Source organism: Euprymna scolopes, chromosome 18 (assembly GCF_053919585.1).
Source record: "Euprymna scolopes isolate OS-2025 chromosome 18, ASM5391958v1, whole genome shotgun sequence".
NCBI lineage: Eukaryota > Metazoa > Mollusca > Cephalopoda > Sepiida > Sepiolidae > Euprymna > Euprymna scolopes.
The window spans coordinates 36,943,855-36,960,682 of record NC_136499.1 but is presented as its reverse complement, the minus strand read 5'-3'; positions in this window follow the sequence as shown (position 1 = coordinate 36,960,682).

Here is a 16,828-nt window from a genome sequence, read left to right as displayed (position 1 = left end):
CGATATACTGTACGATGGAGAGGTACGTCTGAGGACTTATTACATTTCGTTTTTTACCTTAACTGATGCAACTGAGTGGGGGGAAGATTCCAGTGGAGACCGAAAGGAAGATGAGCATTGCTCAGGGCAATGAGGAAAAGGTCTAGAAAATATGCATACTAACCGTCAGTGTCGGCCACACGGGTAGTTTCGTGAACAATCTGAGTGAGGTCATAAGCAATAAAAATCGTGAGAGAACTTTCCCCTATCATCTTCTTTAAGTGAGTTAACCATTCCATAGGGGGAATACAAGTCCACAGAGATGTGCATGTTAGCCGACCGATGAGCAGACCGGTAATAGTCAATTTTCTCAGATATGTTCTTAAAGATAGTTACGCTGCTGTTATGGAGGAAATAGGGCGACAATATAAAAACAGTGGTGTATACAAGTACAACTCGGAAGCACATAGAGTAAATAAGGTATTCTCTGAAGATGTCCCTACCATATGGAAAGCCATCTTTAATGTAGGCACATATTGCATGCCTATAGCGATTTTGGGAGTCAGATTTTGATCTTAAGATGGGATGTCTTTTAATTATGAAATCATTTAGGGAAATGGTCGGTTCTATGCCAGTTTCGTTTAGGAATAATAGTTTAGTCTACTGAGCTCTGGAAGGTTTTAACGTAGACTCCAGCTATTGAAGAAGGAGACATGGTAGTGGGGGGGGATTTACGTTGGAAGATGGAGTTCTGAGTTTATTCGTGTATTTTTTCTTGGGGATTTTCATGACGAACTTTTGGGATTTGTGGAAAAGGTCGACAGACTTGCTTAGAGCAGGGAAAGAGGAAAAGTAAGAGAGCAAAAGAAAAGAAGATGTTTTGTAGCGCACGATATGGTAAAGTCGTAACAATTATACACCAATATATATATATATATATATATATATATATATATATATATATATATATATATATATATATATATATACACGCACACAAATATATTCAAAATTTATCCCAAACATTTCAAAACGTTTCGGTTGCACTCATAATCAATATTATTTATCTGAAGCATCTTATTTGTTATGTAGAACGCTTCGTGACTATGAAAAATGTATATATGTGTAATTAAAACAAACATAGAATTTCAACATTTATTTCTACAATATGCCTGAGGATGAAAAAAGCACTTCTGTCGAAAGCGCTCCCAATTATGGGTCTAACTTATACAATTTCGAGAAAAACACAAAAAGGACTATTCGGAGATTGGAAAAGATAAAAAGGAAAATTGTAAAACAGAATAACTCCGTGCTATTCAATAATATTTGTCTATAATTATATATGTATATATATATATATATATATATATATATATGTGTGTGTGTGTGTGTGTGTGCATGCATGTATAAACATCTATTTATCTATCTATCTATATATCTATCTATCTATATATATATATATATATATATATATATATATATATATATATATGAAGATAGACAGGTAGAGGTGTAATTAATTTTTTTATAATCACGATTAACTAAACAAAGCGATAACCATTAGACTCGTGCTCTCGTGTAATGAATGAATGCGTGAATGTAGGATTGGCATGAAATTCTTAAAGATAAAATAAATGACCGAAAATTGGCTGAAATGACTTAAATAAATAAAAAGTAAATGACTTAGAATGACTTTAATGAACTTAAGGATGGATTAAATGACTTAAGAATGACTAGAATGCTTAAATAATAACTGGAATCCTTCAAACACAACTAGAATGGTCTGGAGAATAACTGTAATGGCTTTGAGACTGATTGGTTGTAAAGTGGGTGATCATTTTACATTAAATTAATACAGAAAAGTGGTCCCCCACTTTATATCCCAATAAGTACAGCATGTAGTAAGGACAGATACTACACTTTATTTGTTTGCTCCCCCACCGAGCAAAAGAGGAACAAGGCCGATTGTTTATGTAAGGAGAGATGAGTAAATGGGGATCAACTCCCTGGGGAGTATGGAAGCTGGATAGTGACAATTGGTATGAAGGGTTACCCCCTACATTGACCAAGGTCTTATATGTGTGGCTTCCCCCACATATTGTCTTTGCTTCCAGTATCTGCCGGAACAGATACTACTTTGATGTTGGCCAAGAGGCCAAGAAAAGGGTATTTATTTGCTCCCCCACTGAGAAAATAAGGCACAAGGCCGATTTTTAATGTGAGGAGTGAAGGGGAAATGGGGACCAACTCCCCGGGGAGTAGGGGAGCCGGATGGTGACAATTGGTAAGAAGGGTTGTCCCTACATTGACCAAACTCTTATATGTGGGGTGTGTATTTATTTGCTCCCCCATCGAACAAATTAGGCACAAGGCCAATTTTTAATGTGAGCAGTGAAGGGAAAATGAGGGCCAGCTCCCCGTGGAGTAGGGGATCTGGATGGTGACAATTGGTATGAAGGGTTGCACCTACATTGACTAAGGTCTTATATGTGGTGTCGCCCCACATATGGTCTTTGCTTGCAGTAGCTGCCGGAACAGATACTACACTTTGATCTTGGCCAAAGGGTGAAGAAACGGGAATTTATTTGCTCCCCCACCGAGAAAATGGGGAACAAGGCCGATTGTTTATGTAAGGAGAGATGAGTAAATGGGGATCAACTCCCTGGGGAGTATGGAAGCTGGATAGTGACAATTGGTATGAAGGGTTACCCCCTACATTGACCAAGGTCTTATATGTGTGGCTTCCCCCACATATGGTCTTTGCTTCCAGTATCTGCCGGAACAGATACTACTTTGATGTTGGCCAAAAGGCCAAGAAAAGGGTATTTATTTGCTCCCCCACTGAGAAAATTAGGCACAAGGCCGATTTTTAATGTGAGGAGTGAAGGGGAAATGGGGACCAACTCCCCGGGGAGTAGGGGAGCTGGATGGTGACAATTGGTAAGAAGGGTTGTCCCTACATTGACCAAACTCTTATATGTGGGGTGTGTATTTATTTGCTCCCCCATCGAACAAATTAGGCACAAGGCCATTTTTTAATGTGAGCAGTGAAGGGAAAATGAGGGCCAGCTCCCCGGGGAGTAGGGGATCTGGATGGTTACAATTGGTATGAAGGGTTGCAGCTACATTGACTAAGGTCTTATATGTGGCGTCGCCCCACATATGGTCTTTGCTTGCAGTAGCTGCCGGAACAGATACTACACTTTGATCTTGGCCAAAGGGTGAAGAAACGGGAATTTATTTGCTCCCCCACCGAGAAAATTAGGCACAAGGCCGATTTTTAATGTGAGGAGTGAAGGGGACATGAGGACCAACTCCCTGGGGAGTATGGGAGCTGGATAGTGACAATTGGTATGAAGGGTTGCCACTACATTGACCAAGGGCTTATATGGGGTGTTGCCCCCACATATGGTATTTACTTGCAGTATCTGCCGGAACAGATACTACATTTTGATCTCAGCCAAAAGTTCAAGAAAAGGGTATTTGTTTGCTCCCCCACAAAGCAAATTAGGCACAAGGCCAATTTTGATGTGAGGAGTGGACGGGACATGGAGACCAACTCAACATGGAGTAGGGGTGCTATATAGTGAAAATTGGTATGAATGGTTGCCCCTACATTGACCAAGGCCTTATATGTGGGGCTGCCCTCACGTCTTTGCTTGCAGTATCTGCCGGAACAGATACTACATTTTGTTCTTAGCCAAACACCCAAGAAAAGAGTATTTATTTGCTGCCCGACCGAGCAAACAAAACACAAGGCTGACCCCTAATGTGAGGAGTGAAGGGGAATTGGGACCCAACTCCCCGGGGAGTAGGTGAGTTGGACAGTGACAACTGGTATGAGGGGTCGCCCCTACATTGACCAAGGTCCCATATGTGGGGCTTCCCCCACATATGCTCCTTGCCTGCAGCATCCGCCAGAACAGGCAATATACCTTGATCTTGGTCAAAAGGCCAATAAAAGCTTAAAAGGCTAAGAACAGCATCTATTAACAACAGACGTTTGATTTTAACCAAAAAGGCCAAGCACAAAAGTGTTACGGGCAGACTGACCGACCGACCGACCGACCGACCGACCGACGGAGTGACTTATAGAGTCTCTTGCACGCGACTAAACATCACATGCTTAAATATAAACTCCATTTTCGTTACAATAAGCCTTATATATATATATATATATATATATATATATATATATATATAAATTGAACGTGACTGTGTATCTGTGTATCTGTGTGTCCATGTCTCTGTATACATTTCCCTACGTAATAACTTTGTCAATTTTTAGTCTAGAGATTCGAAATTTGATATACAGGTTACTAAGATTTTGGAATATCGATGTGATCGGTTTATGGGCAGAAATTTGGCGATTAAGGGGTCAAAGTTCAACGATGGTACCTTTGAGCACTCTACCAAACTCCTCCGACAATTTTGGGTCTACACACTTGAAATTTCAGATATTAGTTCCTTGGACATCGATCTAACTAACTTGATTTGAGCCCAAAATAATGAATTTTAAGAGGTCATAATAGGGGTCAAATTTTAAAAAAATTTACCTCTGCGGTCTCTTCCAAATTACTCAGACAATTTCTAGTCTAAATATTAGAAATTTTACATAAAGGGTATTCAGAGATAGGGCAAGCTTTTTCATTAGTTTAGGTCGAAAAGTTTTAGTTACCAATATATAAATGTATGTATGTATGTCTGTTTGCATATCTGCCTTAAACTTTCAATAGAGGTGACGGATTTTACCAAGATCAGTATCGTTTTAAAGTTCGAACTTTTCATACGACAAATATCGAAAAATTGGCTAAGATCATTAATATTTCCCCTTCAACTAGGCACTTTTCTACAGGGGGTCACTTTTTTCGCCGATATTTTTTTAAAGTTATCCTCTCCTTTAGATTGTCTATCCTCATTTTTAAAAAATGTTGCTTCCGGTTTGGCTGTGGTCGTAACAGCATAAACGTTAGGTTTTACCCTGTTCTTTTCCTCCTTTGCGATACGGGTTCGAGCTTCCCTACTACCACCTTTTTTATTTTTGCTCAAAATACACATCCTTACACCCGGGCAACGCCGGGCGGTCATTCTTATATATATATATATATATATATATATATATATATATATATATATATATTATCATGGAGTCCCGATTTCGAGTCTCGCTAGATTCAGCCATTCTGATGAGTCGTAGACGACGAAACACGTGTCAGTGGATAATTATATTTTGAAAATAACATATATGCCGCTCCCCATTAAGGGGGTACCAAATTGGTCAATGAGAAAATTATTCCCAACAAGCATTTAGGTAAAAATACACTTTCGTATAAATACTTGAATTCATTCTAGAAAGTATCGCTAAAAAACAAATAAAAACATCAACATAAAAACGCTATACATTTAGTAGTCGTGGTAGAGGTTTAGGCTTCTTATCATGGGGACCCGATTTCGAGTGTCGCTAGATTCAGCCACTCTAATGGGTGGTAGACGACGAAACACGTGTCAGTGGATAATTATATTTTTAAAATAATATATATATATATATATATATATATATATATATATATATATATCTGTAAATACATGAATTACCACCTACAAACATCATAATAGACCGATTTTGGAATTACAATTATATAATAATATTAACCTAAAATATTTTTCCAAAATTTTATCGTTTTTTGAGCAAATGAATTTAAACATTGAAAAAATGTAATATGTTTACTTTATGCCGCTGTTAGATAAAACCCTGTCATATTAGCCCTGCTATTAATAGAAAGACTCTGAAGAAAATATAATCAATAACGTTTTCTTTTGTTTGTAATGTCTAAATCTGTTTCAGAAAACTAAACGAGCATCGATAACAAAAAGGAAATACTGCAAAATATTTCATTTTAAATAAATTGAACAATTACTAAATTGCAGCTTCTTTGTATCCGGTAATTTCTATATATATATATATATATATATATATATATATATATATATATATATATATATATATATATATATACCGATACCTAATCGATTTTGTTTACATTCTACACGTGTTTTAATCGGAGCTTATTACAAATATAAAATAAGTAAATCTTTTGCATTTTATTGCTTAGCAAACTTTAATTAAGAAAAAGAAACGAATATCTTCATATATTTGTCATATTAAATCATTGTTTATTTTTAAAGACATTATTTTTCCGCAAACTATTTGGGTTCGAATTGACTTGTATTTTATCCTGTTGTGTAAGTAAAACTAGTGTTTTTTCCAGTATTTTTGCACTTAGAAAATCTAAGGGTCAGGGACACCATTTGACATTCACAAAAGAGATGGGATGTGGTATTAAGAGATAGATCTTAGACAGACATTAGACATACCTACTGTATGAGAAACTGGTGCTGCTCTAGAAGATGGATTTATCAATGTTTTATAACAGTATTACAGTGTAGATACGCTAAAAGCTGTACTTTTAGATAACACAAACACAGATACTGGATGTAAATCAGGACTGGTTACATCTTTAGAGCATAAGCTAAATAGGAAAATACATACTATATGTTCCCTACACAAGAATGAGCTTCCTAAGGCGTTATTTAAATCCATTGATTGCACGAAGACCAACGTCATTTGCTAGCCCACTAGAAAAATTAGGTGGCAACAATTACCATGATTTGCCTCAAGTTGCTATTTAATCAATTAGTAGTCCTCTAGATAATAAATACTCTAGTCTAAATAAGAACAGCGGTCTCACTGAGGAACAAAACCTATTTTTAGAGTATGTTGTTGGGATTTCAAGAGGTAAAGTAGACCCTAAATATGCAGCATTGAAGATCGGACCTTGAAATCAGGCAACATTGCTTACTTTAGCCATCAGATTTATGTGGTTATGGACGTCAAATATTCATCCCACAGAACTAACCAATAAAATGCACAATCTGGTTAGAATTATTGTAAGGTATATGCAGTTAACCGGTTTTAAAGTAAAATAGATAATAAATTCAATCTAAATAAATCAGCAATTTTATATTTTTAAAATGAGCCCGCAGCTAAAAAAAAAAACAAGAAAAAAAAGCAGCCTCTAAAGATTCCAGAAATTTTATAAAATAGCATTTAATCCTTTTGCACTTTTGCAAGATAATATTTAATTCTCAGTGTGAAAATCAGATAAACTGGAAGTGAGAGCAGAAGCTGTCAATTACATTTTAGCCATCAGGTAAGTAAATATTCATCCAGAACTGATCAAATTTCATGAATCGATTTATATGTTCAATATTAATTAGTATTTTAATTTTATTATGAGAAAAATAAAAAAAATTGTGTTAAAAAACTGCCGATAATTATTTGGACATAGATAAAAAATATTTTCCTTTTTTATATTATTTTTTAAACAGTAATCTACAGACATGCATGTTCCCAGGTTGCTCCTTCTCATCAGCGTAGCTCGACTGTGTCTCTCTAGGGATCACATCCTGAACCATATGTATTGTAGTTAGACGCGTTTAACTGTTACGCGATGAAATAGTAGAACAAATTCACTGTTTATTTTTATCGTCAATAAACTTATATAGATTCCTTGTAGATATTTGTAAACAATTATTATATTTATATACTAAACTTTTCTATTCTTTTTTATTTTGCATTTGTATTGAATTGACTTTTCTATTTTTATTTCCTGAAAAAATGAAATAGATATTTAGCTGAATTATTTATAAATACCAAACAATGTAGGATTTCCCCTTTGCGATTATTGAACGCAAACTGCATAAGATTGAATCAATACAGAATTTCAGCGGAATAATACATGATAAAATGCTCAAAAAATTCAAAACATAGTAATTACAAATTAGGTTTGTTTTGCACACACTCTCTCTCCCTCTCTCTCTCTCTCTCTGTCTCTCTTTCTCTCTGTCTCTGTCTCTCTCTCTCTCTCTCTCTCTCTCTATATATATATATATATATATATATATGTGTGTGTGTGTGTGGGTGTGTGTATGTGCGGGGGTGTATGTGTGTGTGTGTGGGTGGGGTTATGTTCTTAGTGTGAATATTTCCATTTTTATTAAAATTATTTACAATGTTTTCTATTAAATGAAAAGTAGACACGTGTAATTTGCAAAGACATTTTATTGCACATCCCGGGAAAATATCATACACATTAGAATTTATTAACTTAATTTATCTATCAATCTATATCTGTGCCAGCACTCTTACAAGTACATGCGTATAGATAGCTTCACTGACATTCATATATATATATATATATATATATATATATATATATATATATATATATTATTTTATTCAAAACAGAATACGATAAAATTGAAAAAATCGATTATGCCATGGAGTTTCAAACATAGGCTTTTCTCCTGAGAGGAAAACACGTTATGTAGAAATAAAATATAATTTTGCTGGTAAGCGCAATTTTTAAAAAAGGTAGTTATAAAAGTTTTTGAAAGGAAAGTAAAAATGTTTATATGAAAATAAAATAAAATACTCAGCAATGACCAACAATTATTGTTCCAGAATCCAGTGGAAAGTATTAGGTTAACTTTGGGTAGATCCTATCAGAGATCCAAAAAGGTGTAATTTGGAGTCTCTTTAAAAATATCAAGGGATAAAGTAAAATTGACATATTCTTATATATGGAAATTTGTTTAATATATATATATATATATATATATATATATATATATATATATATATATATATATATATCAAATTATTTTTCAACTTGCATCCTTTTATTTATAAAGCTCGGTGTAACTACAGAGCATATATAAAAAAATGAAAAAAGTGTATAATATAATGTCCATATGTTTTTCATCTTACGGTTTATTTCTTTCAGCATGTTAAAATGCTTAATTATTGACAGCACCTATTTCAGAGCGCAGAAACGCTGGAACATTTTACAATTTCTTCCGCCATTACTCATCAAAAGGATAGGAACTCATCAACTCTGAACAATTGCGGACACTAGCGGTCGTGGTCGAAATGGAATAATCTGGTATTCACTGGTGATTAGTGCTGATTTGTGCTTATAACATGCAGATACTGTTTGACAATTTAAAGAATCAATTCAAGGAATGCTTTAATGCGTATGCATTAATAAAATGTCGAAAAATTATATATATATATATATATATATATATATATATATATATATATATATATATATAGCGAGAGAGAAAGACTTAGTGTGTGTATATGTACATAATCATACATAAGTACACGCATATATAGAGAAAGGTTGTTGTATGTTTAAAATCTGAGAGTGCTTTTGCATAGATTTTTATCGTTACATATATTTTTGATTCATATTATATTTGATTAATATAACGAAAGAGAAACTAGCGATAAAAGTGCGACTGCTGTTTCCAGTCGTCGATGCATTATCAGAATTATTTTGACACATCCATTAAAATAACTAACAAGTTGCATTCGAAAAATAGAGTAATGTTGACATACGCCCATGATATTGTTTCATAATGCGTTTTACACGAGATTGGCGAGTTCATATTTAATCCTACCTAAAAAAAAAAAAAATGGATCCCGCAACTTAGCAATGTGTTTTGATAAAAGTGTCGATCAGTAAGAAGTAGAGACAGCAGCAACTTTTTACGCTCTATTCGCGGATTTTGGGGATTTTGTTTCGTCTAAAATAAGCTTAATTTTATGTAGGTTTCTTTAAATTATAAGTAAACTGCGACATTTTTCTATGGCTTTATTTTCATTGCAATCCATTAAAACAGCTTCTGTAATTTTTTTTCATGTTTTATTTCGAGTCTGCGATTACTTTCAGTTCATCCATGAACGCCTTTTTAGAAGGAATTTATATTATTGGTGTTGTTTACGGCACTACACAATGTCATCTCAATTACCAACACAAACAGTAGTGGAGAGAAAACACATCCGATCATAATCAACATTTGCCAGTGAGTTGAATATTTATTATGAAAACATCTCACATATGTACATTAAAAAATACGCGAATATGAGATGTATGTCTTCCGGAATCCAAAGAAAAGCTACTCTTTTCTCGAGTAGTTGTTGTCTTACTTAGCCACACACACACACACACACACACACACACACACACACACACACACACACACACACACACACACACACATATACATATATATATATAAAATAATCTACAATTTGTATATTTAAATTCCATTCAATTAAAATATTTTTCAAAATAAAAAGTTAGTGCTCGGCCAAAGAATACCATATTTATAGAAATGTCCTTAGTCCATAGATTTTCGATGTAGACTTATCTCCTCAAAGGAAAATTTATTAGCAAGATATAACTTTTGGTTTAATATAATTTTTCAATTTAGCACATACAAAGAAAATATACTTTTAAGATTAAATCTCTTTAAGGGACACAGAGAAAAGAAATAAGGGTTGAAGCCGAAAGGATATGAGATTTCGGAATCCAAATAGATTATTAATTCTTTGATAAAGGAGGATGGTATTTATAGGTTCTACATTGGTTGTAGATAGGGGCATTGTTGGAAAAATCTAATTATATTCGATGAATCATCCAAAGTAACATGCCGTATTCCTTTGCGAATTAAGAACTTAGGATTATTACGTCGCATTTATTGATTATGTAATATCGGTAAAGATATTTTCTTTCTTCTATAAATTAAAGTTCAACTAGTCCAAAAGAATATTCCAATAACTTAAATAATCATATTAAAATCATAATAATTGGAATTTATTAAACCGGTTACAGTACTTTTGGATTTTAAATTGGATTTACAATGATAAAAATGGAGACATTAAAAACTAAACGGTCAGTTTCTTTTATAAATAAAACCTTCGGCACGATTTTCATTTCGATTATATAATTTAATGAAAAATAAAATTAAAATATAAATTAAGATTAACATAAAAATATTTTATTTGCATATTTTAAGTGACAGATTTAATATAAAGGAAAAGAAAGAGAAAGATAGAAAGAAAGAAAAATCAGGCGGAAGTCATTATTGGAGCAGCATAAAGGTAGGGGTGACAGAAAAATATCAGACAGACAGGTTGCAACTAAGTCGGTGAAAGGTGAAAGACAGTGAAAAGAAAGATCATATAGAATATAATATACATAGCAGTTGTTTGTTGTGAAATTATGTTGTTAATGACTTTTTCATTGAGGAAATGAACCTACATCTAAAACCCATCTATAAATATTGTATCTTTGTTCGGACAATAAATTTCTCTTTTAAAAATTATATTTCTGTTAATGAAATTTTAATATGAAAGATTGCTGCTTTTAATTTTCTCTATCTATTATATTCAGCAACTGTATTAAGCTCAGGTTGTTTTTATATGAATATTACATCCAATATATATATATATATATATATATATATATATATATATATATATATATATACATGTACAATATATATGTGTATATATATACACACATATATATATATATATATATATATATATATATATATATGTTTGGGTGTATGCAGATAATGATAAAAATGGAGACCTTAAAAATAAAACTTTTATAAATAAACTCTTTGGCACAATTTTCTTTTCGGTTATATAAATAAATGAAAAATAAAATTAAAATTAAAATTAAAATATTTTATTTGTGCATTTTAAGTGACAGTTTAAATATATTTCTGCTGCATGAAATTTTTATCTGAAGGATCGTTACTTTAATTTTCTCTATCTATTATATTGAGCGATTGTATTTTGCTCAGATTGTTTATATATGAATATTACATCCGAAAATTAGGTTGAAACTCCTGAAACAATAAAATTCATTAATCTGTTATCTAATTCATTTTATTATTGTTATATATATATATATATATATATATATATATATATATATATTATATATATCTGTTTGTGTGTGTGCAGAAAGGTATTTTCGACTAGACGTAACAAGAATATCTACACCTATATGTGAAACCAGAACAGCAGGCCACATCTAAATATGAGCAGCAATTAAGAATGTGTAGCAAGTGCGCATTTGGACTCGCGGAACAAAAGATAAACATGCTAAGTTATAACCAATGATCATAATTTTTAATTGGGTTCTTATGTTAAACTATTATAGGTATAGATATTTTCACTCATCTAATTGCATTCAATATTTGGTACGCTGACATGAACTTATGTCAATTTTTATCATAATCTTCCGTCGATGGATATATTGATAACAACTGCAATGTTGCAGCAAGAAAGAACGCCATGGTAACCAAATACTTATATTATTTTAGGACTTATATAAAATACACGATACACTTTATTACTAATCTCCAAAATAAGATGGGAAATGAGTGATTTATGTGTGTATACCGCCATCTTAATAACTCGAATCATATTATGATTTCATTTTCAGCAAACGTCGATTACGTATTCGTCGTATTTTATTCAATAGCAAAATTGAAGTATGTGCATGTTTAATAAGTTTCCTACGGCAACATTCTGAGTTGAAATATTTTAGTCATGAAAAGAATAACAACACGAAAAATCACCTGCGAAATAATATCTTGCATAGAATACGAAGTTCCATGCTGTGAAGTTGACTAAATTCTTAACGTAACGATAATCCAAGAGCATACATCCTCCGTCCAGTGTTTGTACATGTTCAATAATAAAAAGGCTGTTTTTTTCAGATAGTGTATATTTTGTCTACTCTTAAATGACACCAGTGTGGCCCTGTCGGTGGGGCATTATAATACGCCGACTGTCCCCCTACACAGGGTAAAAGTCCCTCAATGGGGGTCCTGGATATGACCTTAAACTATATCTGATGGTGAGGCCCCAGCTTGCGTGCTCTGGGGAGTGTGGAGCCACCCTTTAATTACCATTGCTCCCAGGTCCACTCTGATCCGGAGTGGTAGTACCTGTTAGGGTCCAAACTACGGGTTTAATAGAAACTGACTTGCAAAAATAATGTTCTTCAAAATCTTTGGATTCGGCATTAAATAACCTGAAAAGCGTTGATATGCCGTAAAACAAAACCAACCAACCAACCGATACCAGTGTATCCGTCTATTTTTCTAGCTATATGTATATCCCTCTCACTTTCACTGTATATATCCGAGTACATCCGTAGATCATCTAGTCTGGTTTCTGTCCACAAAGGAAAAGCTGGAAGGGAATGTTTTGCTGAGTCCAAAGTGGAATTAGAATCAAACTGACGGGTAAACAGGTTAGCCTTTGCGGTTGCCTTGCAAACTACTTCAACATGGTTGGATAATTGAGTAAATGTTGATTGCTTCTTATTTTCTACACTGACATATATATATGTATATATATATATATATATATATGAAAGTATATATATATATATATATATATGTATATATATATATATATATATATATATATTAAATCACGAGTTTTTAATTGCTGCGCTTCAATGCGTTTTTTGGTGGTGTCCTTATATTCTCTCTTAGCTACGACTATTTCTTACAATTATTTCTAGATTCTATAAACTTTTGATATTTCTACTGGACAGGTTGGATAAATCTCGGTATGTATAATGCCTTTGAGTTATGGCAGCAGCACAAGTAGAAATAAACGCTGGGAGAGTGTGTGGTTTGCTATAAAACTTCTGTGTTGGAACGTACTTTTCTTGCCGCTTTGAACCATTCACTGGTCTCATTTGCGCACTGTTCCGCAAGGACAGAAAATATATTTCTCTATGGTAATGTTATGACTGATTGCATCCCAGTCAGTCTTATTGTAGTACGTTGTCATTGTGAACAATAGCTCTTCAATTTGAGGTCGAAATCACAATAAATAGTCCATATCATGCAACACAAGTAGATATCATCCGACTACTCATCCACAGGAAGGTGATCGCAGTAATAGTCACCAGAGATAATTACAGGGTCCATTTCCATGTGCGATATGGAACTGCAACCATCAGGATATTATACAACTGATGATAGAGTAGCCGCACTACGAGCTAACAAATACTTAGAACTACTTTGCTGTCAGTCGGGCTATAGCAGCCAGACAAACTGTCAAACCGGAATCCTCGCAGCTGTCAGAAAAAAGTGGTTTAGTCTAATCATTTAAGCATACATATGCAGACTAAAGCTACTTTCAGGACTGCCAGCAACCACTGTAAAAGAGTAATAAAAATGCAAGAGAGCTATATGCCCAGTCTTTTAAATCCAAGGTAGCTGATCAGCGGCTTGGTTCCCACCAGTTTTGGCAAATAACAAATAGGATCCTGAACAGAAGTGTGCGTTCTATCCCAACCATTATGAATGGACCAGAGGTCATCTGGTCAGCGTCAGACAAGGCCAAACTATTTGCAAAGAATTTTGCAGCTAATTCTACCCTTTTCGACGAAGGCCATCAACTCCCCATATTTCCTCCTATAACACAGAACAAGCTAGGTAACATACAAATATCTGTGCATGAGGTCGCCAAGCTAATCAAGAACCTAGATTCCAGTAAAGCAACTGGCCCTGATGGCATCCCAATTATAGTGTTAAAAAAGCTTCAACCAGAACTTACTCCCATACTTACGAAACTATTTAAGCGCTGCCTTAAGGAGAAGCGCTTTCCGACTCCCTGAAAGACCTCATCAGTTTGCCCTGTATTTAAGAATTCAGGTGATAAGTCATCTCCCTCTCAGTACAGACCAATAAGTCTCCTGTGTGTTATGAGTAAGTTGCTGGAATCCATATTAAATAGAAAAATAGTCAACCACCTCAGCAGGAATAACTTTCTTAGTGACACACAATATGGTTTCCGCTCTGCAAGATCTACCGCAGATGTGCTGACGGTTATATCCCACAGGATTAGTGAATCTCTTGACAAAGGCTTCCTTTCAAGGGCAATTTCTCTTGACATATCAAAGGCCTTCGACAAGGTATGGCATAAGGGTCTACTTCACAAGATTTCCAGATACCAGATTACTAGAAATGTTTTCTCAATCATGAAATCATTTCTCTCCGATAGGCTCATAAGAGTAGTGGTAGATGGACCAAAATCGGAGCCCTGCAATGTAAATGCTGGTGTCCCTCAGGGGTCAATCCTAGGCCCAACTCTCTTCCTGATCTACATCAATGACCTCCCTAAACACATACTTAAATCATTCGTTGACATCTATGCTGATGACACGACCATCTACGGCAACACATCAAAGGCTGTAAATGACAAAGTTCTCTCTGATTCTCTCTCCTTTGATCTCGAGCGCGTGGTTCAGTGGGGGAAGATGTGGCTGGTTACCTTTGATGCATCCAAAACCAAACTCCTATGCTTACATCATCAACGCTCTGATCCCCATCTGGCATCTGAAATGGAACACGTACATTACGTCTGTTGCCAAGGTCGCTGGAAAGATGGTGGGATCCTTCTACCGCTCTAGAATATATCTCACTACTGATGCAATTCTCTATCTATATAAAAGCCAAGTACGTCCAAGGATGGAATACTGCTGCCATATCTGGGCAGGAGCTTCTAAAAACAGCCTATCATGCCTTGACAGAGTACAAAATAGACTTCGTGGTTTAGTGGGGGATGCCCTTTTCTCTACCCTGCAACCTCTCTCCCACAGAAGAGACGTTGCGAGCCTATCCTTGTTTTATCTTTATTTCCATGGCAGGTGCTCGTCTGAACTCCAATCTCTGGTCCCCCCTCGCCAATCTTTCACGAAAAACACCCGTCTAACTGAATCCACTGTGAAAAATTTCCCCCACTCTATATCTGTGCCTAAATCAAAACGCGGATTCCATGAACAAAGCTTCTTTCTTAGAACTGCACGCCTGTGGAACTCTGTTCCGTCTGCCTGCTTCCCTCCGGACTACAACTTGGATGTCTTCAAGTCCAATGTTAACAAATTCCTAATGAACCGCCCCCTTAAGTAAACACTTCATCAAATATCCACACTAACGTAATGTACTTTCAATAACACTTATCCCTGAGTGGCTTCCGGGCCTTGATAAGTGGTGATCACTGTGTAAAAAAATACATAGCAAACAAGCATCCCGAAAATCCCCAGTTTGAGAGGGAAGATATAAGGCAGAAGTATGAAACGGCGTTCATTGTCCAAGTCGGAAAACCAGGTCTAGCATTGAGCGTTTTTAACCTATCTACTCTTTAAGCAGTTGAGGTGTGCAAACCGGTGATTTAATCTATGCACCAGGCATCCCTCCCCCATTTTATTCCAATACTTATGTGGACAGTGGCATAGATTTATCATCGGAGTTATCCTTCTCTTAGATAAATGATCTGACGAGATCTACGAGCCACCAGCGCGGAGAGGGTTAGTTCAGCACCTAGTTTCTCAAGTCAGGCATTTCTACGCCCATGATTATTCGAATTAGTAGTTAATTTCTGCTATAAAGTTTAATTCCTTACAATAGAATTAAGATAAGATTGGAGGATATGAGCGAAAGCGGGGGTGTAAGTATGGTGTATAGATTTAAGGATAGTATCTAGTAAAATTAAACGAGGATTAAATATAATTTGGGATTAATAAATACATCGGAAATAGTATAGTATAACGAGTAAGGGAATGATTCGAAATGTTTTTCGAACTTCAGATTTTAGTCTTAACGTAAAAAGAACACGAGCAGTTTGGCCTACCTAAGGGAAAAAGTATGAAGATATATATATATATATATATATATATATATATATATATATATATATATATATATATATATATATATATAACTTTAAGTATAAGTATAGACTATGGCTAATATGTGCCTTTCTTATAGATAAGATATAAAAGTATAAATTATAGATAACGCATGTCTATTGATTTTTTAAGCTTTGTTCTATAAGATTAATGGCGAAAGATAAACCTCCTCCCCCATGTAAAGTACGATATATGCGATTTTA